The sequence below is a fragment of the Oryctolagus cuniculus genome, chromosome 1 (assembly GCF_051225735.1).
Source record: "Oryctolagus cuniculus isolate XC-2025 breed Fujian yellow rabbit chromosome 1, ASM5122573v1, whole genome shotgun sequence".
In the NCBI taxonomy this organism is placed as follows: domain Eukaryota; kingdom Metazoa; phylum Chordata; class Mammalia; order Lagomorpha; family Leporidae; genus Oryctolagus; species Oryctolagus cuniculus.
The window spans coordinates 84,898,411-84,926,318 of NC_142867.1; the positions used below are offsets into that span (position 1 = coordinate 84,898,411).

The 27,908-nt window shown below is 49.9% G+C and overlaps 1 long non-coding RNA gene across 1 annotated transcript in view; it reads right to left on the bottom strand.

The window, feature by feature from the left end:
• Window positions 1-27,908, bottom strand: part of LOC103349733 (uncharacterized) — a 79,647-nt gene that overhangs the window by 45,771 nt on the left and 5,968 nt on the right. Inside the window, exon 2 of the long non-coding RNA XR_016214639.1 lies at window positions 16,344-16,642. This is a non-coding gene — a long non-coding RNA (uncharacterized LOC103349733). The remainder of the gene's footprint in view (window positions 1-16,343; window positions 16,643-27,908) is intronic.

The window sequence follows — 27,908 nt, forward strand, 5'->3', positions numbered from 1 at the left end:
CGGTCTGAGCAGACTGCAACAGCCAACTCCAGTTCCACACGGGAAGCCCTCAGAGCCTGCGCCCAGCACCCACAGCCGACTCCACTGAGAGGACGGTCAAGATCGGCCAGAGTGTGCCACCACACTCCCCATTCCCAGCTGGGGTGCCGCAGTGCAAAGGGATCAATGGTTTTCAGAACAGTTAAGAAAGCAGGTGGACAAACGCCATTCCCTGGCTTGTGAGGAGTCCTGGAGCCTCTGCACGCCAGCTCCCCACAGGATCAGAGCACGGGGGTGTCTCATTACCTGCAGAGACCACACTTTATAAATACACCCTGCCTGGGCTGAGAAGGTCTGCTGACAGAGGGACCTGATCCGGAAATTCAGTGTCCGTGCAGCCCAGCCTTCCTCAGTTCAAAATAGATATCCGTGACCTACTTAGTCTTCGCGTGCCACTCTCAAAAGCAACTAACAAGCGGATGGCGGCCAGGGCCGCTGACTTCAGCGGAACCCACTCAGACCCCAGCCTTCCTGTCAGGTGTAACAGCTACAGTGATGACTCAGAAAGGTGCCAAGGGGAGCCACACTGCAAGCCCAGCCCAAAGCAGCCGATTCAACTCCCTGCTGACAGGCAGAGTCACAGGAGCAGCACTTGCACTTCATCCCCAGCAAGGCGAGGGGGTGGGCAACACTCCTCGCAGCAGTGACTCTGCAAGCCACCCTCATCATCATTCGTTTCCAGAGGGGTGAAACAGGAGGTTCCTGGAAAGTGAACCCTGCACCCCAGCCCCTCTGTCTGCATGTTCTCCAGAGTGTCCTGCACAGTGCAGGTCTACCAAGCATTGAGCACCATGAGAAGGTGAGCCCCTCCCCAGCCCAGCCCACTCATGCTTGGCTACTCAACATTAGACAGCAGGACAGACACTGACACGGAATACACAGACCAGATAGTCAAGACCAGGGAAAGCTCTGCACACTTTCACCCACCACAGAGCCACAAAGTGACCTAAACCACAACTCATTTCACTAGGGACAGGCGACACTCAAGGAAGCTGGCAGGGACAAATGTTGGCAAAACCCCAGCACACTCCGTGCCATGCAGTACAACAGCAGACGAGGAAGCAAGTTGATGGCGAAAACCAAACAACGCAGGGCGGACTTGCCCATCTTCACATCCACATCCATCCTCCTCAGATCTCTGGGGCTGGTCCCAGACACTCTCCCCCCACCGTTATACACTCTAAATTCCCAGCACAGGAACTTACCCAAGAGCGCTTTTTCACCCACATCAGGACATTCAGTCACTGCCACCACCCCGGGAGGCAGGCGGGACAGGCATTTTTATCAGCCACTTAGAAATGAGGAAATTGAGACAAGTGGTTATAAGTAAGGACAAAAGCACAGACCTCCTAACTCCAAGTTCTGTGCTTGTGGTCACCCAAAATCATCCCGCAGGGTGCACCCAGAACTGACACAGCCATGAATCTGAGCTTTAGGGGCAGCACCTTCTGGAGTCAAACAGCGGCCCCCACCCTTCAACCTCAGCAAAGAACAGCAGCACACAACCATCAACCTCCACGTCTGCGGACAGGTGGCCTCTGTCAGCCACATGTCCCTGAGCCAGGCTCATCACCACCTCCCTGACAAACATGCGAAACCCAATCCTTAGAATTACAAAGGAAAGGGCTTTTTACAGCTAAGTGATGGGCAGGAACAGGATGAACGCCCATGGACTCCAACAGCCACAGCCAGAGAGCCCAGGAGCTCAAGGCCTTTCTGAGTGTCAGTTGACCCTGCCTTCAAATCCTGGCTCTGGAGCTTAGCAGCTCTGTGACCGTAAGCAAGTAACCTTGTTCTAAGTTTCAGCTTTTTTCATTTATAGAAAAAGAAGTTAAAAAAAGAATCTCACAGTACATGAACTTAATGCCACAGAACTGAATACTTAAAAATGGTTAAAAAGTTAAATTTTATGTTATGTGTATTTTGCCATTACAAAAATAGGTTAACATTTGCATTTTTTTACAAAAAAAAAATGATCTTACAGGCTCACAGTGAGGATTAAGTAAGAATCCTAATGGCACGGTTTTACATTGGCACATATATCCTAATAGACATTTGTTATTAATAGTAACTTAATAGTTTTATTGTACAGAACCGGCACTGTGGTATAGCAGGTAAAGCTGTTGCCTGCAGTGCCAGGCATTCCATATGGGCACCAGTTTGAGACCTGACTGCTCCACTTCCGATCCAGTTCTCTGCTATGGCCTGGGAAAGTAGCAGAGGATGGTCCGAGTCCTTGGGCCCCTGCACCCTCATGGGAGACCTAGAGGTGGCTCCTGGCTTCAGATTGGCCCAGCTCCACCCATTGCAGCCATTTGAGTGTGAACCAGCGGATGGAACTCTCTCTCTCTGCTTCTCTGTAACTCCGCCTTTCAAATAAATAAATTTTTTTAAAACAGTTGTATTGCAAATACATACTCAATGTAGAAAATCTCACAAAGATAAAATCTCCTATAATATCAAAATCCAGAAATAACACCACTGAAATAAAATTTTTGTGGTATTTTTCCTATACATAGATATTTCCTAACAAATTTGGGATACGATGTACATAAAATTTTGTTGTCATGAGCCATTACTTTTCTGCCTTACTTGTAATTTCAAAAACAATTCTCATAACAATATCCAGAAATAAAGGGCCTTTGTTCAATGCAAAGATAAAAAGTGGAGTGCAACTTGAGAACAAGGGGCTCATGAGGAACAACTGGAGACACCTGCCTCCAGGGCCAGACCGGTGGCCCAGCCAAATCCTCCACACCTGCTCCCCTCGCAGAGTCAGAACTCTGCGGTCTGGCCAGACGGCAGGAAGAGCATTCATCAGGAACCCTGGTTGTGATGCCAGGCAGCTCTGGGGGTGCCAGGAATAGCCCGGTGTTCGAGGAGCTCCCACTGTGACCAGGAAGACAATCGCAGGATCACCCCAGGTGCCCTGAGCAAGGGGTTATCCAGAGTGGGGGAACGGGTCGGGTAGAGGAGCACAATGGAGGGGGACATTCGTTCCCATCATTTCATCCAATCCCACAGGTTAAAAATGAGACAACTGAGGCCCAGGAAAGCAAGTGATTCCCTAAGGCAGCAGCCAAGAGACCAGAATATAACATTCTAGTTCCAATCTGGGCACCAGAAGACCCAGAGCTCAATCACAGCATTTTGCTAGCATGGAACCTAACGAAGTTGTCAGGACCCACATCCAGTACGGTCCTATTCATCAACAAGAGTTTATCTAACTTGGTGCCAGAGGCACAGACACAAGAAACCAAAGCCACCCTCTGGGCACAGGGCAAGGAAGCTGCTTTATGGGAACACTTGGCCCTTGTCTGGTGAGTAAGATGTCTGCAACCACTGTAACCCAGCTCCACAGATCCTGGGGGCAGGGAGGGGCAGGGAGGGCGCTACCTGCGTCCAGGCTTCCTGTGGGGTGCTGGCAGGGAAAGGCTGTACAGCTCAAAGCCAGCTCCTCCAAGCTCTTCTGAAATGCTGGGAGGAAGCAGCCCCAAGTAACCCTGGAGGACTCACACTCCTAGCTAGGGACTGTCTTCACAACTATCCCCTGGCACAGTGCGTTTGTTTGGGAGGGGGAAGGGAATGGGTGAGAGGCTTCCCCCAGGCGGTTCCTGAGCATCTGGTCCTGGCACTGCGGAATTCTATTTCCATCTCCACCGACACCTAATGGGACTTCTAAAGATGCTCCCTAGGGCGTCACAGCCGCTGGGGGGTGGAGGGGCCCCCAGACAACCTCCCTGCATGGGTGCTGCTGGCACTGCCTTAGTAGGTGGAGGCAAGGAAGGCCTGAAACCAGGCCCTTTCCTCTGGGAGGCGCAAAGAGGAAATTAAAACGGCAGCCAGATAAGGAGACTTCCCTTCAAGTCCAAAATTATGATCCCCCAGCAACCATGCAGGCCAACCGGGCTGGGCACACGGAGTCCAAGCTCCTGCCTGGAGTGCCTCTTCCATTTTAATGACCGACGCTCAGATTCAGGCTGAAGTGCTTTTATGACAAACAACAGCAAAGTGTGAAAACAGTAGGTCACTTAGGAAGTTGGCAGCAGAGAAGGCACCAGGCCCCGTGTGCCGTGACCACCTGGGAGCTTGACCACTCCCTACCCGTTTTCAAGGCCAAATGTGGCCTGCAACCAGGGGGAGCTGACTTTTCATGGCATAGTGACTTTGTGCGTAAAAGGATCCTGGAAGCTGAACACACTGAGCTTGCATGCTGACCTCAGCATTTTCTCAATCTGCCACGAGCAGTGGCCGCCTGAAGCAGGCCAGCGGCTGGAGGGCAGAGCCGGCCGTCAGCAGGGTGTGTGGCTCTGCAGCTCCCAGCAAGGCAGCCCGTGTCTCATGACAATCCAGCCAGCCCCTGGCCTGTGACGACCCCTTCCTCTTCCTGTATGTGGGTGGGGCAGGGAGGGCGAGTGAAAATGCATCTAGGACAGAGAACAGACAGGAAAGGGTGGTGGGTCCAGGCAGCCAGGAGCGAAGAACCGGCTGCTGTGAAACATCTATGTGCGCACACACATGTGGCAATGGCCAGGGCAACGTGGAAAAGTTCTCCGAGGAGCTACTGCACATGCCCTGCTTCATTCCTGCTCTCGGCCACAAGAGTGGCTCCTATGGCACCACAGCAAAAGGTCAAAGTCCTTAACAAAGACCAGCATGGTCTTCCTCATCTCTTGAACTTCTCAGACCTCACAGTCTCAGGATCTCCCCACCCCACCACCCTCCATCGCCCCTGCCACACACACACACACACACACACACACACTGACCTTGAACTTCAGGGTCCCCACACCATCCAGCAGTGCATATGCCCATCTCAGGGTTTCTGCCCTTGCTGCCCTTCGCCTGGAATGTGCTTCCTCCATAGACCAGCTCCTCCCGACACATTCCAACCACCACCTGCTCAGCCAGGCCACTTTTCACCCCTTTTTTCCCCCTCCCCTCTGGCCCACACTCCCCTCTTAGCAGTCACTACCATCTCACACAGGGCCCATAAACTCATGTCCACCTGGAACCACAACGTGACCTTGGAAACAGGGTACCTGGGATGATTAACTTCATGAGTCAACCTGACCAGGCCCCAGGGTATCCAGGTATTAGGCCAATCACTATTCTGCAAGGGGGGGTGGGGTGTCTGTGGATGAGATTAACACTTGAATTGGTAGACTGAGTAAAGCAGATCCCTCTCCCCAGTGTGGTGGGCCTCTTCAAATCAAATGGGCCCCCAGAACAGAATGAGCTGAGCAGAGGAACTCCTCCTGCCTGCCGATCTGACTGAATCAACGGCTGTGCTAGGGTCTCAAGCCGCCAGCTTTCAGAACGGAACTTACCCCAGCTTGCTGACCCGCAGTCTGCAGATTAGCACATGACAGCCTCCACAATCATGTGAGCTAGGACCTTATAACAAACCTCTTGTCACTCACAGCTCTATTGCTTCTGTTTTTCTGCAGAACTGTGGCACAACAATGTGTATACAATGCATACAGTAATACACTGTACACCTAAAAAATGGTTAAGATGATAAATTTTGCTCTGTGATTTTTTTTTATAATTAAAAAAGAGATGAAGTTATACTGGGATAGAGTGAGCCCTGAATCAATGACTGGCAGCCTTTAAGAAAATCAAGGAGATGCAGACAGGAGGAGGCCACATGGGTGCAGAGGCAGGGACTGGAGCTGTGTTGCCACAAACCAATGACACCAAGGGTTGCCAGCTGCCCCCAGAAGCTGAGAAAGATGCACAGGAACTATGGCAGAATAAATTGTTGTGTAAGCCTTCCGGTTTGTGGCACGTCCTTACAGCACCCCTGGGAAACTGAGGCACACACATCACTGATTAGTGCCGTCACCAGAAAATAAGCCCCAGGAGAACAAGGTTTGGGCTTCTTTTGTTCAGTATCAAATCCCCAACCCCAAGACAGCATGTGGCCCCTGGGAGACAATAAGTATTTGCCCAGAGAGTTCTGAGTAAATGAAGCTAAGCTTGGAAGGCAGACACGGAAGCTGCACTCATCCTACAGAGAACACAACCACGGAGCTAATGTTCTAACTTCACTCACAGCCAGAAGAGCTGGGATCAGAACAGAATTGGGCCCTTGCTTGTTCACTTGATGAATAACCCTGAGCTCCTCCCCAGTACTGGGCACGCTGTGCCCAGGAGAGCTGTCACACGCAGTAATGACAAATCACACGTGGGGTGGCAGCAGGACAAAAGGGCAGGCTCCTGTCTCAGCCCTCCCATCAAAGAGGCCAGTGACCTCGAACAAGGTCTCTAGCTGTGTGCGAAGCCGACTCTGCCTGCTCTGTAGGGGTCACCAAGGCTCATTTGTGCTGCTGAGACTTTTTCTGAGACCTGTGGAGCCTGCAACCTGCTGACTTACCTTCAGGGCAGCACCTCTGGCACCTACCACACACTATTTTTGAAATCTCTCTATTATCCCACCTTTATGGTTCATTTTCACACCCATTATCCAAACTCATGCCACAGGCTCTGCATCTGGCACGGTCAGGCCATGCTCTCCACCCAGGTCCTGCTCCTGCCTGGATCTTTGCTGTGTGGCTCTCCCCTCCCAGCCCACAAAGCACAAGCTCGGCTCCCAAGAGCAAGAATTCTTTTCCCTCTGTGCAGCCCAGCACTCTAGGCTGCTCTGCAGGTCCTGGGCGCAGCCTTCTCCATATTCAACCCGCAGGCAGCAGACATCTGGTTCAGGCGAAGCGTGAGCAAATAAATTAAGGGCTTCAAATGAATTTGCTGTCACACACAAACACATGAGCACGCACGCGCACACACACACACACACACACACGTGTGGCCAGTTTCCACTGGGTGCCTTACAGGTGACCAGGGGAGTGAAACCAGCACAGACATCACCCCCAGGTTGGCACTTTCAGGAGGATACGAACATAAGCTGTGCAGTCACTCAGGCCCCAGGCCGAACCTGAACAACTTGAGCAATTGTTTACCTCAGTGCATGTCAGTGACCTTGGTGGGGCCCAGGGGCCTACCACTATGTGGTTCCCTTCCCTGCATGTGGAGGCAGGCAGTGCACAGTGGTGTGGGGGAAGTGGGGAGATGATCTCCCAGAGGCCTAGGGGCATTTCCTCTCTGGCTGCCAGCTGTGTGACACCTTGCAGGGCCTTACTCAGCCACCTCCGCATAAACGAAAGAAGCTGTATCACCTCTTGGTCCCCAGCACTCAGGGGAGCTCACCACAATGTAAAAGGCCTGGGTGTCCGGGAACTTGCTGAGCAGGAGGTGGGTCACGGCAGGAGAAGCGCAGAACAGCCAAGCTCCTCCCTGGCCCATTGGAGGGCCCCTGCAACCTCCCACCCTCACCACTCCTTGTTTCCAGAACGCTACCCCATAGGCGGCTCCTAGGATCCCGGACTCCTCTCTGTAACATTATCATTCAAGTCCACATTTAAAGTCAGCAAAGGTAGTACGTGGCCACTCATTTCAAAGCCACTTATTAGAGGAGTACAATTAGTAGTTACCTCAGAAGAACTAAGTACTTATTAGGTAATATACGAAGGCTTTATCAATATTATTATTTTAATCCACACAACGACCAGGTGAGGTGGGTCCTAATATTATTTCTTTTTTATTTATTTTTTATTTTTGACAGGCAGAGTGGACAGTGAGAGAGAGACAGAGAGAAAGGTCTTCCTTTTACCATTGGTTCACTCTCCAATGGCCGCTGCGACCAGTACACGGCGCTGATTCGAAGCTAGGAGCTAGGTGCTTCTCCTAGTCTCCATGCGGGTGCAGGGCCCAAGCACTTGGGCCATCCTCCACTGCACTCCCAGGCCACAGCAGAGAGCTGGACTGGAAGAGGGGCAACCAGGACAGAATCCGGAGCCCCAACCGGGACTAGAACCCGGTGTGCCGGTGCCACAAGGCGGAGGATTAGCCTATTGAGCTGCGGCACCGGGCCGGTCCTAATATTATTTCAGGGAGATAAAATAACTCTGCTCAAGTCCCACAGCTGTCAGGAGCAGAGTGGGAGCTGAGTCCTGGCACGGCCCCCCTCCCTGGAGTCTCTGTACCTCCCACCACCATAGGCCACAACCTGGCCCCCTGTAAGCGGCAGGTATGGCACTGCTGCAGCTCACTCAGTTGTCCAGGAGCTGTGCCCAGCGATAGATCCACGTGCCACCTCCACAGCCCACTCGTCAGGCCCTCCTACACCTTCTGAGAAGCCACTGCTTTCCCACAAAGCACTCGCTAAGGAGCACACTGTCCCTATATTCCCACAGCAGGCCAGAGACAGCGGCATGAGCACCACCCAGCAGGGAGGGCACACTGCCGCACTCCTGGAGGCTCTTCCAGAGGGTAGTGTCTGTCTGCTCTGCTGGCACACACCCCTTCAGTGTTCTCCCAGCTCCAATTCCTGCCTGCACAGGGCAGGATCCTAACGCACACGTGCTCTCTCAGGGCTCAGAGGTCGCTCTCACGGAAACGAAAGCCCTCTACTAGCCTGCCCAGCCTCAGGGCAAAGCACAAAAAATGTGCAAACAGGAGCCCATGTGGCCAGGTGCCACACTGCCACGACCCCACGGTCCTCTCGGGCTCGGCTCCCCTACCGTCCACGGTTACCACGGACCCGTCACTCCAAATATCTGAGATCTGACCCCTGAGACCCAGCGGCTCACCGATGAGTCTCACAACCTCACCAGTAGTCAGTGAAACACCTATGAACCACAATCCGCTTCTTTCAACTAGAAGGACAGCCCGTGGGAAGTAGGCGCTTCATCCACTACTGATAGGTTAAATTAGTACAGTAACATTTCAAATCAGCACCACCTCTGACATTCAATTCCAGTCCTAGAGAAACACATGCCCAGCAATACGGATGGATGGCAACAGAATACATTAGACAAAACTAGTGAGTTTATACTCACATGTCCATCAATAGGGAACTGATCTGTAAATTATCATATATCTGTATTAAATATTTTGTAGACAAAAGACCCGAGAAAAGCTACTTGCACACACTATGTGAAAAAAGCGAACAGTGGGAACAACATGTGGGATACAGATTCAAACTTTTACAAGAAAACAGACCATATGTATTTGTGTCTATACAGTTCAGGATGTGGGACTGACCGCTAAAACCTCTGAAGACCAGGCAGAGAGGTGATACCTGGGGGAGGGGTGCCAGGGAAAGCGTGGCCCAACATGTCCACCAGGTACCTCCACACTATCTGAACAGGGGACAGGTGCAGGAGCAGAGTGTATTCACATATTACCTACATAATTTAGAAAACAAGCAGCCAAACATGGTAAAAGCACCACCACCACCGCCGCCAAATCAGGATTTTTATGCTGATGTGAACAGGTTTCTCTTCTTTTTTTTTTTTTAGGATTTCACTTATTTATTTGAAAAGCAGAAGAGAAATACAGAGAGACAGAGAATCTTCTTTTTTTAAGATTTTGCCTATTTATTTGAAAAGCAGAAAAGAAAGAGAATCTTCCATTCACTGGATCACTTCCTAAATGGCTACAACAGCTCAGGCTGGGCCAGGCCAAAGCCAGGAGCCCAGAGCTTCTTCAGGGTCTCCCACATAGGTGCAGGGGCCCAAGCACTTGAGCCATCTTCTGCTGCATTCCCAGGCACATTAACAGGGAGCTGAATCAGAAGTGGAGCAGCTGGAACTTGAACCAGCACCTACATAGGATGCCAGCACTGCAGGCAGCGGCTTAACCGTCTAAGACACAGGGCCAATACATAAACAAGTTTCGGCACCCCACTCCTCAGTCTCCCTTAGGACTGCCAGATCAAGTTCAAGCCCAATTTCTAAGCCACTACTAACAGACTGGATCACGGTCAACAGACAAGAAGGGGGTGGCCTGGCACTGTGGCTCACTTGGTTAATCCTCCGCCTGCAGCGCCGCGCATCCCATATGGGCACCGGGTTCTAGTCCCGGTTGCTCCTCTTCCAGTCCAGCTCTCTGCTGTGGCCTGGGAAGGCAGTGGAGGATGGCCCAAGTGCTTGGGCGCCTGCACGCGCATGGGAGACCAGGAGGAAGCACCTAGCTCCTGGCTTTGGATCGGTGTAGCTCCAGTCGTAGCGGCCATTTGGGGGGTGAACCAACGGAAGGAAGACCTTTCTCTCTGTCTCTCTGTCAAAAAAAAAAAAAAAAAACAGACAAGAAGGGGAATGTAGGATGTGGGGAAAACTTTGGTGAAAGCTCTGTCCTCCACAGAGCCTGCCTCTCAAAGCTCACCAGTTCTTGAGCCTTCCTCCACTGCACCCCCACAGAATGAGACAAAAGCCAAAGCCAGGATTAAGAGAGAATTCCCCTTCCCACAGGGCACAGGGGAGGCTTCCCACTGTCACCAACGGAGCTGTTCAGGTCTGGCTAAACTCCACCTGCCTGTGCGCCAGGCTCCTGCGACAGCGAGAGAGCCAAGGCTGGCAGTCCAAAGCCCACTCATTCGAGTCCCTGCACTTCGGCAAGGAGCCCAGGAATCTCTTCGCACTCACTACTGAAAATCCAAACTGAACCAGTACATACAAATCAGATGGTTCTGCCAACAAAACAGCAACAACGTGGAAAAAAAAGAGATAAATCAAGGGTATCTTGGCTAAATATATATTTATTCTTTCAGCCTGCCAGAGCAGTGGCACAGCTGTACATTTAAACATTTGATAAATATCTTTTTTGCTTCCCAGTAATGATTAAAACAAGCACACACCCCATGAAGCAAAAAGAATAAGCAACAAGGGGCTCTGCTGCTGACATAACATTTGGGAGGAAGGCTGGAGAGCTAAGACACAGGCCAGGGTGCCCTTCTCCCAGACACTTTAACAGCCTGCAGTCAGGAGAATATGGAGAGCTTTGCCCTCAGATCAGAGAAGAGAGGCCACCTGTTCAGGGAACAGAGTCAACATCAAGCAGAGAGTGGGGGTGAGCTGTGGTGTCAGCACAGTGACTCCCAGCAGAGGGAGTGTGCAACTGACCACGCTGGGGAGCAGGCACGTACAGCAAAGGTGAGCTGGCTGCCTCCACACAATGAGCACACAGCCTAAGCCAACTCCTAGCCAACACCTCTCCAGCCTGACCCCAGCAAGAACAAACTATCTAAAGGGCAGGGATATTATGCAATCTGGAAAACACAGAAGCCCTGAAGCCAGGATATAACCACATGTGGCACTAAGCAGGGGAGAGGGCACAGAACCAGCGTACAGTGGGTGAGAACACCAACCAACATCCCCCGGGGCTCTCACCCACCTGAGTGCATGCTGGCCGCCCACAGGGACTGCAGCCTTCAGAGCAGGGCTGGGGGTTGGCCATTATGTTCTGCACTGTGAAGTCACCCACCATCACTCCACTTCCCACTCAAACCCTGCAAGGTTGGGACCACAGGTCAACCCTCCTAGGGCAGACCAACCCTTGGCAAGAGCCAGCACTGAGGCTCAAACCCCTGAGGGGTCCCTGGCACCACCAGGGAAGAATGGGGTACGGACTACGCCCAAGAGAGGCTTCCTTCTTCCATGGTTTTTTCCCTCCGGCACATTTCACTTGAAGTCTGAATGTTCAAAGCAGCATTTCCCTGAAGGGAACCTGAAGAGCTCCCCTCCCATCCTCTGAGATGCTCCTGGGAAGAGAGGAGTGCAAAGGCCAGGGGCTGGGCACGGAGGTACGTACCCCTAAAGGCTGCACTTGACACCTTTCTCCACCGGCAGACAGAAGAGGCAAGAGACTGGTTTTAGTCTCCACAGACATGATACTTCCAAGACACACTCTGAGGGCAGGAGGATCAGAACTGCAGCCAGAAGGGAGGAGGAGGCAAGGCAAGGCTCAGATGCACTCCCTCCCTCTCTCAACCCAATACCCAGAGGGACTGAGCTCTGTTGGTTCCAATGCCTTGCCTTTTCTCCATCACCACTGCCTTTTCTCCACTTGAACACCACTGTGTTCAAGTCTGAGGTTCGCGGCCTCCTCACCTCTCTAGTCAGTTACTTCAGTGGTCTCACTTCTCTCCTAACTTCTCCTTGCTCCACTTCACACTCCACACAGCCCATGCAGCTTTCTAGAATACAGACCTGACGCTCTCACTGATGGGACACAGTCCTCATCCATGGCAAGTGTGCAAGGCTCTGCCTGCCTCCGCAGCCCCCAGACCACTAAGCACCTATGGGCGACGTGAACATCTGTGTACTGGGAGTGCCATGACCATCCTCCCAGAACTGCAGTAAGGATTAATCTCACGCTGTAAGGAACCTAGATCTCCAAGCACCGCCGCACCTCTCACCCACAGCCTGCTTTCCGCACCCCTCGCCTTAGCAGCTCTTCACAACAAGCAATGAGAATCAACTCCAGAGAAAAGGTGGCACTTGTGAGATTTAGAAATTAAAGGTCACAGGGTCAGCGCTGTAGCGCAGCAGGCTGCAGCACGCACATCCCATATAGGCACAGGTTCCAGTCCCAGCTGCTCCACTGCCAATCCAGTTCTCTGCTATGACCTGGGAAAGCAGTGGAAGATGGCCCAAGTGCTTGGGCTCCTGCACCTGCGTGGGACACCTGGAAAAAGCTCCTGGCTCCTGACTCCGGATAGGCCCAGTTCCAGCCATTGTGGCCATTTGGGGAGTAAACCAGCAGATAGAAGGTTTGTTCTCTCTCTCTCTCTGCCTCTCTGTAACTCTGCCTTTCAAATAAATACATAAATCTTAAAAAAAAATAAATCAAGGGTCATAAATATAAATGCTATCAAAATGTGAAAGCAGCCAAAATTAACTAAGTTATCAAAATAATGTCAGAGAAGAAAAAGAAAGAGAAGGAAAACATTGCTCTTGGGAGGAAAAGCTTCTAAAATATAAATCTCTATGATGTCTTGGACTTCATTTGTCCCAAAGCTTTAGGAGGACAACATTTCAAAAGCTCACAGAGGAGACACTTCTATCTTTTGAAAAACTCTTTAATTAATATCCTCCGAGAAAGAAGACACACTTTCACAGACTGACTGAATCTTAATACAACTCTCCGAGAAATGCTGGCATCAGTCACAACAAACACCCTCTTGGAATTTAATTTCCTTTCAGCACACAACTTAACTACGGAAACTCATTTATGATGCCACCACAACCAGTCACACTCTGCCTGGAGCACAAAAAAACTTCAAAGTCCCACAAGAAAGCCTTATAGCGCCAGATGAAAACTGGCCCCCGATTTAGTCAAATCACACACCAACAGACTTCCCCCACACCCAACTCGCCCCTGTGAGCCAGGTTAAACTCCTCCACCCCCATCCCACCCTGCCCTGCGCCCCCCCAGTGGCTCCTTCCACCTAGAAACCCCCCAAGATTGTCTTTTCCTACCCAATGAAATGAAAGAGGAAAGAAGGCCACAAAGCAGGCAAAGGGAAGATTGTGACAGCCATCTTCAAAGTCCTGTTAAAGACCTGTCCTTTTTGGTTGCTGATTTTGTTCAATTTCTTTCTTTTAGACAACAGGATCACAGGCCCTGGGTGTGCGTGGTGAGGGTGGGGATATGAAGGCAAAAGCTAGAAGAATTATTGATGAATACAAAATCGTACTTTAAAAGCCTTTTCCCCTGAGGACAATTCCTATTGGAAGACTTAATCCTATTATCCAGAGTGGCTATGAGCATGCAGAGGGCTCACCACAACTCACAGGTACATCTCATTTAAAGTAAGGCGGATTGTGTCATCCTGATTTTACAGGTGTGCAAACCGAATCAGAGAAGTCAGGTGCTGGGCGCAGAATTTACACTCAGACCCTCCAGTCTCCCTAGACTCCTGAGTACACCCCTTCACCCAACTCCACGATGATTCAAGTCCTTGTGCTAAAACATCCTGGGTTGCAAGCAGGAATTGTGGTGCAGCAGGTTAAGCTGCAGCATTTGTATCACAGTGCTGCCTCCACCTTCTGATCCAGTTTCCTGCTAATGCACCTGGGAGGCAGCAAATGATGGCCCAAGTACTGGGGTTCCCGCCACCCAGGTAGAAAACCCAGAGGGAGTTCCTGACTCCTAGCTTCAACCCTGCCTAGCCCTGGCTGTTGTGGGCATTTGGGGAGTGAATCCGTAGATGGAAGATCTCACTCCCTCTCTATCTCTGCCTTTCGAATAAATAATCTTTTTTAAAGACCTACACACTGCTTTTCACATGTTATCTCATTTAACTGTCCTAACTGTGTAGGACAGCTAAGAATTGCTTTTCTATTACAAAAGGTTCTTTGGAGCCAAGGATCATCAGTAACTGTGCAAGACAGCTGTCACACTTAACACAGCTGTGACCTCTTTCAGCTTTGTTCTCTGACCTGAAAAAGTGGTGCTCACTCCCAAGGCATAGTTCCCAAAAAATGGCAGGGGCTCACCTGGAGCCTACTATTAGTACAGTGACTTTTATTAATCCAACGGCCCTCAGCAAAAGGAAAATTTATACACTTACACGCTGCAGACATTTTAAAGACTCAACCTAATTAGTCAAGCCTTTACTGATTGGAGAAGATACCATTTTACTGCGATCTCAAACTCAGAGATAACCAAGAACTGCAGCTTCCAAGGAACTGACCAAAAAAGGATTACTGAAGCAATGTGGTCACACCAAATACGGATTCCGAAAGCTACTAAGGGAAGGGAACAGAAAGACGGGCACTCAGCTGTGATAACACAAAAAAACCCTGCTCACCTCCCAGCATATGGTTTGCGCACTAACACGCTGTTCGGCCCCAGCTGTGTCATTTCAGCTCTGTCCATGGCCCTCAGCAATGTGAATGGTCTCTGCAAGTTCCAGCAGAGAGGTTGCCCAGGGGGTCGAGAAGACAGGGCTGGGGTGGAGAAGACACACTTCTTTGTTCTGAGCTAGTTGTAATGTGCAGCATGTGACACACTGCTTGCCTGTTTAGTCACCACAACTGCTACGAAAGAAACCCAGAAATTCCCAGGCAATAAGAACCAAGCTAGAACAGAAAAGACGACAGAAGTGTGTGTGCAAGGGTCCCAGCATCGGTCAAACAGACGGAAACCTACAGCGCAATGGCAATGAGAAATCCTGGGGGTGATCATGTAAGGCCCTACAAGGCCAATCCAACTGATCACCAATCCCAGGCTTGAAGGGTTAAAGAAAGGAAAATTCATCTATAGGCAACTAACATTTCCTCAACCCAGCAACCTCACAGTAAAAACAGCTGAACAGCGGGGTACCTTCATATTCTCAATTCACTGCCAATTATTATTATTTTGTTTTGCAATCTTTCTTGCTCCTCATCCCTTTTCATTTCAATCACCCTAATTTCCTTAGAAGACCAAGCTGAGGTTTGTGTGGCCAGCCTGTTCTCACAAGGAAAAAGAGCTCGCCAACTCAATCAGGTTTTCTGGCTCTCTCTGCACCCATTTCACAGATAATTGAGATCCAGAGAGGGCAAGTGACTCACCCAAGGACATACTCCTGGTTACTGTATTTGGGACCAGAACAAGGGCTCGCGAGGCCCAGACTGGATCTCCAACTGCACCACTGCTGCAGATGACAATGACACTGGCAAACCAGGATTTTGAACGCGAAGTTTATTTGAGAAGGAAAGCCAATATGAATCATGCCCATCGTCAGGGCCGCCACACAGGTTGTTCCAACAAAGCATCTAGTATCTCCAGAAGCACCTGTTTTTGAAATAACCCAAATCAGCCAGAGCATCAGGGGCCGTGTTCTCTGCCCAGGAAGCTGCAGGCAGATATGCTTGCGGCTGGGCCAACCAGGAAATCTCGGGCATTAATAAGAGTAAGGGAGCCCGGCCCTCGACGGCGCCGGCACGGGAACGGAGGGGCTGCGTGCAGCAGATCAGAGTTGAATCTTCACACAGGCAGGCTGTCTCGCAGCCCAATCCTAGGCACCCTGGAACACCCCCTAAACGTTTCACCCCTTCGGCTCCCCACTCCCACGTCAACTTCCGCAGGACAAAAGCACCGCGGTCCGAGAGGTGAACCCGGCCAACGCGGAGGGGCGGTACTGACCCCAGCAGCAGGAGCAGCGACCCGTCCACCGGGTCTTTCAGGGGGCCCCATCGCTGAGCCTGGCCCGTCTCCCCAATCTGCCCCGGACAGAGGCGGGGAAGAGAGAAAGCCCAGCGCTAAACTCCGCCACCGCCGCCTCACCTCTGTCCCCGCGACCCCCAGAGCTCGCCCCGTTCTGGGGCCTCCCGGTTCCGGCTCACGGCAGGACCCCCGCCGGACACTTGCCCACTCCCCGGAGCGCACCGCTTCCTCCCAACCCCGGAGAGAGGACCCGCGCCTCCCGCCTTCCCGCACCGCGCGCGCCCGCCGGCCCCCAGCCAGCTCCGCACCGGCACTTCCCGCCCGGCCCACGCGGGCTCGCGGTCCACCCCAACTTTTCCGGCTGCGGCCCCGGCCCCCGCAGCGGCAGCGACGCCTGGTTCGCAGCCACGACAGGCGCGCGAGCCCGCGTCCGCTCAGCCTCCGCCCGCCCCGCGGCACGAGTTGCGCTCGGGACCCGCGCGGCGCCCGGGCCTCGGTCGGCAGCCCGCCGCGGAGGCGGAGGCGGAGCCGGCGTGGCGGGAACCGCGCTGTCCCGGCACCACAACCCCGCCGGTGCCCGGTGCCCCGCCGCGCCGCTCTCGCCCACCTGCCGCGGACGCCCGCGCCGCTCACCTCAGCGCCGCCGCCACCGCTGCCGGGAATACGTGGCAGTGGCCGCCGCCGCTCGCGCTCCCCGCCTCGCCTCGCCTCTCCTCTCAGCGCCCGCGCGGGCGGCTCCGGCGCGCTGGACCGCAGCGCCGGGCGCCCTCTGCCGCCGGGAAGCCGAATCCTCCCGCCCTAACCCTAACTTGCTGCCCGCCCCCGCCCGGGCCGCGACTCCTGCCCCCGGCTCCCCTCCTCCACAGCTCAGCCTCGCCCCGCCCCGGCCCGGCCCAGCTCCCGCTTCCGCGCCGGAGCCGCCGCGGCGGGAGTGCGGACCCGCGTGGTGCCGCGGCCTGCCGCTGCCTCCGGGGAGCCGTCCTTGACCAACCCCGCGGCTCCCACGCGCCCTGTGTAGAAGTCACCCCCTGCTAATAGACTTGGAGCGGAATCAGAAGGGAGGGTGGTTTAGAGGGGCAAAGCCCACGCCGAGCGTGTTCACCACTTTCTCTTAGGGCTAGGTTAGCGCCCTACGTGCAATACGGAGTGCTCAATAAATACTTGCGGCTGGAGCGAGCGAGCAGATCAATACGAAGAGATTTCTCTACTCAAGTAGCCTTTTATACCACAAGCGGGCAGAGATCCTGACCTGGATTTTTTTTTTTTCTTTAAATTACACGTGCGCAGCTTAGCATGAATAGACGGATTCGCAGTTCCCCACTTCGGCCCCAAACCCGCACAAGGCTCCCAGCAAAGTGGTATCCAGGGCTTTTAAGAAAATAAACGAGATCTACCTAAAAGCTGGGCAATCTGGAAGGCTCATCTCCCTGGGCCCCAGTTAACGCATCTATAAATTAAGCATAATAAAAGCTACTTCATAGGGTTGTTGTGAAGATTAACGGAGATCATGCGCTGAAAAGGGCTTCCCACGGGCCCCTGATGTGCATGCTAGTATGCAAATGGTAGTTCTCCTTCGTATTCTTACTGATCTAGCAGGCAATAAAAACCATATGCAAAACGTAAAATGATGGCTACCTTTCCGCCTGCGTGTGTGTGTGTGTGTGTGTGTGTGTGGTATTGCCACCTGCCTAGCACCGCCAGCCATGGAGCAGGACTGGTCCTATCCCTCCTCTCCTCCACCCACAACGAATGGATCAGATCTTGGGTTGTTTTTTGTTTGTTTGTTTGTTTGTTTGTTTTTTTAAGAGCTGTAGAACCGGCTTTCCCGCAGGTTTTCCACCTGGGTATCTGTGCTCAATCTCTTAATTAGCAAGTGTTTATTTTATTGATGTCAACGCGGTGCACAGGGTCAGGGGTCCCTGCAGTCTCCTGCCTCTTCTGGAGTTCTTCCTGCGCCCAAACACATCAGGCTGAGGTTTCACATTTACCAGAAGTCTCCTTCCCGCTGCCCACATAAAGGAGCAGAGGGGAGGCACTGGAGGGGCCAGGGCTGGGCAGCCGCTACCCACAACACCGGGAGGGAAGCAGTTTCCGTTCTGTGAAGGAAATACCTGGAACACATAGGCGTTTCATAAGACAGCTCCTGACTGGTTTATTTGGCAAATACTTAAGGCGCATCTGTTTAGTGCTGTAGGTGCTGGAAGGCTGGGGAAGGCGGAAGCTGGATGAGACAGGCTCACACATCGGTGGAGTCCACACCGGGCCAGAGGAACTGGGAAGACTTGGGGTGCAGCTAAACGTAAAATTAACAAGCCTCAAGGTCCATATTGGGGCAGCAGTATTGCAGTGCATATTGCTTTAATTCATTATCCTTGTAAATGCCATTTTCCTCTAAATATTATGTGCATAACTTCCCAAGGCCACTGCTAACAACTAATGAATAATTGTATGAGGCAAGCAGAGCCACTGATGTAAGGAGTCATCTCTCAAAAAGGTGACCCAAAAGCTCCCTTATACTGGTAATAACATGGATATTGTGACTTTATGAAAGCATGAGAACATTTAAGTTGGAGTTGCGTATCTTGCCATGAAAATGTAAGAGAGGAAGTTTACACTTTAGTTCAATAATGGTTTCTAATGAATTGGCCCTATTAAGATGCCCCTGTGTAGCCCTCCCACATTGCTTGGTCTTGTGGCTTCTGTAGCCACTGGGATGTGAGCAAATAGGACACATCAGGAACACCTGATGAGCTTGTGCCCTGATCCTTGCTGTCTGGGAACACTGCCCTGAGACTACAGTAAAGAAACCTGGTCCAACCTCCTTGCTGATGAAAGGTTCAAGGAGACACAGGCTCACCCTTCCAGCCACGGAACTGCCAGCTGACTTCAGCCTCATGAGCTGGCAAACTCAGCCTAGAAGCTTCCAAAAGCTGTACCTACTACTAACTCTATGGAACAGCAACGACAGCCGTCACAGAAGTTGATTGTCTTTATCTCTCCCACTTTATTGTAAATGTGGGGAGCAACTCAGACTAGACTGTTACTCGAATTAAGACTTATTCTATGCATCTGCTCTCCCACAATATGGCGCTGGGAGAGGAGGAAACAGCTTCTACACAGCTGCCTCCAGTTCAACCAATAAACTGTAGGACCTGCTCCTGATTGGAGGAGAGCAGCGTACTCGGCGTGTGGGTAGCAGAGTTGGGATTGGTGGAAGAGGACTATAAAGGAGGAGAGAGACAACATGCACCAGGAACATCTAAGGGGAACATCTATCTGAAGGAACACCTGAGCAGCCCTCGAGAGAGCCGGCCGGTGGTGTGCCGCTCCCCCGCGGAAGTGGGGAAAGTGGCTAGGGGGAACCACCCTTCCACGGAGGTGGAAGGGTCGGTAGCCAACCCGGGAAGAACCAGCAGCAAACCCGGGGAGGGCCGAGCAGACAAAAGAACAGCGCAGGGTCCTGTGTCGTTCCTCCACGAAGACGGGGAGCGACATAATGGTGCCGTGACTCGGATATGAAGCCTAGGCAGGGTTTAGTGTCATTCCTCCACGAAGAGGGGGAGCGACAGTAAACTCCTCCACGGCAAAATTATTGACAAGTATTGTCAAAGATCACGAAACATCAAGGAGGGAAGTTAGAGATCATCTAATATGCCATGTCATTTTGTAGATAAGAAAAACTGCATCTAAGAGAGATGACAGGAGTTTCACAAATTTCCAGGAACCTGGAGCTGCCTCAGAGCAACTCTAAGTCCTTTGCAAATTGTTGAACTGTTCCGTTTGTTTCCTTTGTGACACTTGTTGTGATTTAATGTGGGGAGCAACTCAGACTAGACTGTTACTCGAATTAAGACTTATTCTATGCATCTGCTCTCCCACAATATGGCGCTGGGAGAGGAGGAAACAGCTTCTACACAGCTGCTTCCAGTTCAACCAATAAACTGTAGGACCTGCTCCTGATTGGAGGAGAGCAGCGTACTCGGCGTGTGGGCAGCCGAGTTGGGATTGGTGGAAGAGGACTATAAAGGAGGAGAGAGACAACATGCACCGGGAACATCTATCTGAAGGAACACCTGAGCAGCCCCCGAGAGAGCCGGCCGGCGGTGTGCCGCTCCCCCGCGGAAGTAGGGAAAGTGGCAGGGGGCACCGCCCTTCCACGGAGGTGGAAGGGACGGTAGCCAACCCGGGAAGAACCTGCAGCAAACCCGGGGAGGGCCGAGCAGACGAAAGAACAGCGCAGGGTCCTGTGTCGTTCCTCCACGAAGAGGGGGAGCGACAATTTAAAATAGTCTTCTCATGCTCAAAATGTACCTACAACTTTCCTTTGCATTTAGAATCAAATCCAAACTGTTAATGTGGCCTCACGGCCCCATGAGGTCAGACGCAACTTGCTCTCCAGAGGCACTGGTTCTGCTCCAACGCCATCACTCAGCACGCTGCTTTCCTTCTGCTCCCAAAACAGCAAACCCTTCTCCACGCCAAGCCCTTAGCATATGCTGTTCCCTCTACTGACATGCTCTGCCCTGAGCTCTTCATTTTGCTAAATCCCACTTACCAGGACTCATTAAAGTACCGTGATTATAAGCAATGAAAAAGCAGACCAGGAGATAATGGAAACAGAAAAATCAGTCAGCAGACACGTAGCTGTCTCTTTAGACAAGTTTTAGAAAAATCAAGAATGAGAACTGAGGCAAGCATTTAGCCTAGTGGTTGGCATTGGTTAGCTCGTTTTGGAGTTCCTGGGGTTGGCACTGAATCCCAGCTTCCTGCTAATGCACACCCTGTGAGGCAGCAGTAATGGCTCCAGTGACGGGGTTTGTGCCATCTACGTGGGACAGCTGGATTGTGTTACCAGTTCCAGGCTTCAGCCTGGCCTGGGGCTGGGCCATTGCGGACATTTGAGGAATGAACTAATGGAAGGGAGCTCTGTCTCTGTCTTTGTTTCTATTTCTCTACTGCTCCCATCTCAATAAATAAAGGATGTTCAATCTTGAGACAGAAAGAGAATCAGCCCAGGAACCCAAGGAGAACAAAGCAACAGAGACCTTGCCCAAGCTCAGCCACTGGAGCAACTCACTCCTGTCTGTCTTTGCATACTTCACTCAGGATTCCAAACCCTGGGTGTTGGCATTGTTGCTTAGTGGGTTGAGCCGCCTCTTGCAATACCAGAATTCCATCTTGGATGTTGGTTCCAGTCTCAGCTACTCTGCTTCCCATCCAGCTTCCTGCTAATGAGTCTAGGAAGGTATCAGAAGGTGGCCCAAATGGCTGTTGCAGCCATTTGGGGCATGATCCAGTGAATGGAAAATTAGTCTCTCTCTCTCTCTCTCTCTCTCTGAGTGTGTGTGTGTGTGTCTGTGTCTGTGATGCTCTGCCTTTCAAATACATAAATCTTTAAAAAAAAAAAAAAAAAGATTCCAAGCCCTGGAAGCAAATCAGACAAAAAGACTGTGGGGAGTATCGGTTGTGGGAGATTTACTCTGCTGGATCCCTGTGTGATGCTGTGGACAAGATGTGGACTCACATTCAGGCCAAATGAGGATTTACTAAGTTGTGTGTCAGAGAGGAGCCATGTTGTGTTGTGTTGGGCTGTGCTAGTTTATTTATTCATTTTGTTTTTTGAAAGGAAGAGAGAGAGCGTGCGCGCAAGTGAGCTTCCCATGTGCTGGCTCACAATCCAAATGCCCACAACAGCTGGAACCAGGCCAGGATGAAGCCAGAAGCCAGGAACTCAATCTGGGTCTCCCACATGGGTGGCAGGGATCCAAAAACTTGAGCCATCACCTGCTACCTCCAAGGTCTACTCTAGCAGGAAGCTGGCATCTGAGCAGAACCAAAACTTGAATCTTGGCGCACTGATATGAGATGTAGGCACACCAACTGGCCAAATGTCAGCCCCATGGGCCATGCTATTCATAAGGGCTAAATTATCTAAACAGTAAAGTATAAGAGCGGGAGGCCTAGAATGGTGAACTCCGTGTGCTTCAGAATGTTTGCAGAAGTGGGAACCCTCAAAACTGAAATTGGGTTGTGGCCTGGCTGCAGCGCTGCACTCAGCAGTGTGTGTTCATAAACCCACACCCTCAGCCTTCATTCACATCTGTGCACAGGTCCCACACACACCTGTTGATGGTTGCAAGTCCCAGGAGAGGTTTTCATGCCATCAGAGACAAAATTAGAGTAATAGGAGCAAAATAAAGCCAAATGTGCATGACTTTTGTGTCAATTTATTTGAAATTTTAACAGCTTTGGTATTCTAGTTTCCTGTGGTCTATTTTGGTCACTTCTCCCAACCCCCAACACACACACAAAGTTTTTGTAATGTTACTGCTCCATGAAACATGAAAATCTTAGAAATCACCATAGTACAACCTCAGAGACTTGGGCAAGCCCTCCAAGGGCTTTAGGTCCAACAGTCAATCAACTGTTGCTGTTGCTATTTTGATCATGTAGACTCAGCCCATTTCCTGTTCTGCCTCCTGCATACTTGGCAGTCGGTATTAATGTCACTGCTTAAAACACAGGGCTAAGTATAAGTTCCATTTCCCTGTCTGCATCTGCGGCTGTGGGCCAGGAGGGAGCTGGGCCTTGGCTCTTGTCCTGTTGGGAATAAAGACCTGGCCTTTAGATCTGCTCAAAGATTGTGAGTCTAGGTGTGCATCTGTACATATGTATGCATGTACGTACACTCGTATGTATGTGCTGGTGGTGCAGGGATTCCTTCTGAGTTGACCAACACCATCTCAACACTATCCCAACACAGGGAGGCTACTTAACCCTAGGAAGAGACATTGTTAATAATCCCTGTTTTATAAAGAGACAAACTGAGACTTAGAACACTTGGGTAATTCTCTCAAGTCTGGCTGAATACAAGTTCAAACACTACGTTAACCTTTCGTTAATGCTCTGGGGCCCAGCTGGTACTAGTTGAAGTTCAATCTGATATGAATTCCCAGAAGCCAACATTACAGAAGGAACCTTCTAGAGGAGGGAGGAGGATTAAGTGTATCTTCCCTAATCAGTGAGAGGAAGTCCAGCTTCTTGTATTAGAGAAGTAGCTTGGCCTTAGGTCCTGTCCATTCATATTCCCACCAGAAGCTAGACAACCCACTTCATACACTCAGCTGCAATTTAAATTTCTCATAAGAAAACTACTATATGATAATCCAGAATTATATGAAAATGACTTTTTCCCACTGGTAGCAATATATATGTATTTTTAATAATGACTTTAAACAAAATTATACTTAATTCAATAGTAAAGCTAAGCTTGCCCATTTTCACAAAGCTATAAAATCCCCTATAAGGCAAAGCTGAGTTTTTTAGGATTTATATTTATTTACTTGAGGGACAGAGAGAAAAAAGGATATATAGATAGATGATATAGATATAGATATAGATGATATAGATATAGTTACAGAGAGAGAGAGATCACATCCACTAGTTCACTCCCCAAAAGTCCAGAGTCAAAAGCCAGTAACTCAATCCAGGTCATGCATTGAGAGACTTGAGCCATCATCACCATCTCCCATGGTCTGAATTAGCAAGAAGCTAAAATCAGGAGCCAGAGTCAAGTATGGAACCCAGGCACTCCTACATGGGGGCACAGGCTTCTTAACACTAGGCTAAACACCTACCTCCAGGAAAATGTTAGCATCTCTGCTTTCACTTGAACCCAAGCACTGGAACACTGATGAGAATTTCAGCCAAGATCTGCATGCTCAGTGCCTCTGGTTCTCTGAAATCTCAGTCTTCATCCAGAGGATGGGAAGGAATCTCCACTCCACCCCTGCTGCCAGTTTTTGAAGCATGCTCTCAAGCCAAGAACACCAGTAGAATCTTTAGACTTAATTTCTTCACAACTTTTTCCCTGCTGGCAAATGCTAAGTTTCTATTTCAGGAGAAATAAGAGCGTCATTAACTCCTCTGTGTTCATGCTTGTCTAACTCCTTTCTGGATGCCAGGGTTTTCTTTCTTGGGAAAGTAAGATCGCACTAAAACCACAACTCCCAAGAGTCTTATTAAGAGCAGAACTGTCAGCGTGTTTAGAATGGAGCAGGGGAACGCCACCTTTATTCCATAGGTTGTCAATAGTCTACTATAATTTTTAAATGCCAAACTGAAAAATAACACTTCTTAATTACCTTAATTTCAGACCCATAACCTGCAAGATCTTCATCAGTGACTCATAGAGCAGCTGTCCCTTTGGGTCTGGCACATTTTTAACATCAAAATGTGTTTCCTATCATCTATGTCCTTGTCCCCAGCTGAGCTTCACCATCATCAGAAAGCAATGATGAGATTTCTAGTCTGAGCTTAACTCTTGCATCCCTGCACATGTATTGAGTGAGTCCCTGGTACATACAATGTGTTGAGTTTTGTGGACACAGGTAATCTCCCTCTGCAGGGAAGCTCACAGACCAAGGGAGAGAAAAATAAACAAAGAATTACAAATTGTCTTAAGTGTGCTAAGGAGAGAACAAGGTTCTATGAATAAGTTTCATAAAGGGAACAGGGACAGGTGTTTGGCTTAGTGGTTAAGATCCTGGTAAACACCCACATCTCTTATTGGAGTACCTGGGTTCAATTCCCACCTACAGCTCATGACTCAAACTTCTTGCTTTTGGAGACCCTGGGAGGCAGCAGATGGTGGCTTAAGTATCTGAGTCCCTGCCACCTACGTGGGAGATTTGAGTTGAGTGTCCAACTCATGGCATTGCCCCAGGCCCAGACCCAGCTGTTGCAAGCAAGCATTTGAAGAGCAAACCAGAGGATAAGAGTGTCCTCTCTCTTCCTCCCTCTCTCAAAAAGGGGGGAACCAGTTTAACATTAAGAGGTCAATGAAGGCCTTCTGGGAAGTGATGTGATGTGAAAATGAGGCCAAAGAGATAAATAAATGGTTGGCTCCATGAGGCACCTATCAGGCACATACATGTTCCCCCTCACTCTAGGTCTCTTGAACAATGACCAGGCCATGAAGTGATGTTCTCAGTGCATGATGCTTTCAGAGTGGTGTGCTAGAGCCCTGTCTGCCCACAGGTACAGATGCAGGGCAGAAATTAACCATGTTTTTCCATAAATTTTCCTTCGCCACTTAATCCATGTTCTGCTCTCTGAACCCTTAACTCCCCTCAGCTTCAGTGCTCAGGCTAGACCCCAAGCAATAGCATTTAGGGTTGCAATCCAGGTGAATAGTTTACTGGCTTCTGTGTAGGCAATCTCTACATTTAAACTTCTGGAGAGCAGGTGGCTCTGCCTTTTTCTCCTTTTATGATGCTTTCAGGGCCTTGGGACCTTGACTCACAGCCACTGTTCAACAAACACTTGTTTAATGGGGTTGAATTGGATCTGAACGTTGAGTAGCAGCATGTCCAACATCTGATGTGAAGTAAGAGCCAAGTTAGACAAAGTATGTACACTTTAGAAGGGCAGAGATGAAAGGAAAATGGCATGAAGAGCGTTGATGTGAAGCTCTTCAAGGCATTCAGTTTGTATGGCTTTGCTTGACTTTGTTAATACTACACACTCTTCCTTAGCAACTTAACTGTAAGATGTAAAACTGATTGAACAACAGTTTCTTTTGGAGGTGAAAGGGGAAGGACTGCTTTCAACATATGCTTATATTGAGAGTCATCTCCTGATATCAGAAACGTTAAAATGTTTTCCAAAAAGTGTGTCTTATAATAAAACCAAAAAAAGCAGCATTTTTAGCATCACTTTGCATGGGATTTAAGCTTTGTTCTCTCCTCTGCCTGCCTCTCATGTATACAACATTTGCTTCATTTATTTTGGTAATAACACCCCATTCCTTTTGTGAAGTTAGCCTTTCCTAGTGGATGCAGTATGCTGAGGTATTTCATCAAGGTAACCTGCTTTCTCCTAGTGAAGGGATGGGCACATGACCCAAGCGACAAATGAATGATCAGTGTCCAAAGCCCAACCACAGGTGCAGGGTGCTCATTCCAGCCCTGGAATGCAGTAAGGTGGTTCTGAACCATTTGCTAAAACAGCATGGTTCCAGAGCCAGTTTCTATTGTTACAGCCAAAGAATCCTGAGTGGGACAGTGCTCTTGATTGTTGGTATATCTAGAACTGGAGCTCTTCACCAGGGGGCCAGATGCTTGCAGAAGCTCCATGGATGGAAGTTAGGGGAGACAGGTATGATATAAATTTTATCTCTGTAGATAAAGGCACTTTCTGCTGAGATGATATACAGACAGGTTTCATCAGAGCCTGAATAGACCTTAGGCTGAAACTGAGTTAGAAACCCACTGATCCCAGTGCAAGGTCTGTGGATGAACTTGAATGGGAAAAAAAAATCACATCTTTGTTTTCACTAACTTCCATCCATGTTCCCTCAATTATGAATGTAGGCAACAAAATGCAGTATTATTAACAATTCCAATGACTTCACTACCAACAGAAATCATATATTTTTATATCACATTACAGTGTTGCAGATACCTCAAGATATAATTTACACTTCTTGTTACTTTGATACTAGAATGTTATTAGACCCAAAGCCAGATCATATCATTCAGTGTGTTAATAAGGAAGCAAATGTGTTATTTGATCACCAAAAACTTGTACTTTTTATTTTATAATTTGTAACTGTATCTCAGTTTAATTGATGTTCTTTGTAATTCTGTATGTTTTGTTTTACTCAAAATATTTTTTTTTTTTGAGGGATGCGTTAAGCTGCTGCTTGGGATGCCCACATCCCATGTCAAGGTGCCTGGGTTGAGTCCCAGCTACTCCATGTTTCCAATCCAGATTCCTGCTAATGTGCCTGAGAGGCAACAAATGATGGCCCAAGTACATGGCCCCTGTCACCTACATGGAAGACCTGGATGAAGTTCCTGGATCCTGGCTTAGTCAAGACCCAGCCCTGGCTGCTGCAGGCGTATGGGGAGTGAACTGGTAGGCAGAAGATTGATCTCTCTCTCCTTCTCTATCATTCTACATTTCAAATAAATAAATAAATATCTTAAAAAAGATAAATGGATACAGTCAAGAAATGTTAAAAAAAAAAAGACATTATTCTGAAAAGAAGTCCAAGACTTCATCAAGGCATCCATCATGCAGGAAGGTTAAAGGCCCCTTAGGGAAAGCTCAGTAGGACTGAGCCTCCTAGCCTTGCTTACATTGATTCTATAATGCCAGGATCTAGCCAGTGGTTCCCCTCCTTTAAACAACCTAACACTTTAGCTCCCAGCATTGAATTCTTCCAAAGTAGCAGGCATTGCCTAAAGTCCAGAAAAGCACACTAATGTATATGCACCATAGAACAGAAACAAGCACACACACAGAGAGACAGCCTGAGAGAGAAAAATCAAGAATAGATAAACCCATAGAGAAGAAAGCAGATCAGTGCTTGTCAGGGGCTGGAAGGAGGCAGAAACAGGCAGTGGTTGCTGAATGGGGGCATTGCTCATTTCATAGATATAAGGATTTCCTTCTAAGGTGGCAAAAATGTTTGGAACTGGGTAGAGGTGACACTGACACAGCTTAAAATACCACTAATCTGTACACTGTCCAAGGGTTAATTTTATGTTGTGTAAGTTCTATTTAAACACACACACACACACACACAACACTCAGGGGCGAGGCCAGGACTGTGGTATAGTGGGTAAAGCCGCCACTTACAACACCGCCTACAATCCCGGCATCCCACATGGGCACCAGTTTGTGTACTGACTGCTCCACTTCTGATCCAGCTCCCTGCTAATGGCCTGGGAAAAGCAGCGGAAGATGTCTCTAGTGTTTGGGTCCCTGCCACCCACGTGGGAGACCCAGATGAAGTTCCTGGATCAGCCCTGGCCATAGAAGCCACTTGGGGAGTGAACCAGTGCATGGAAGACCTCTGTCTCTTT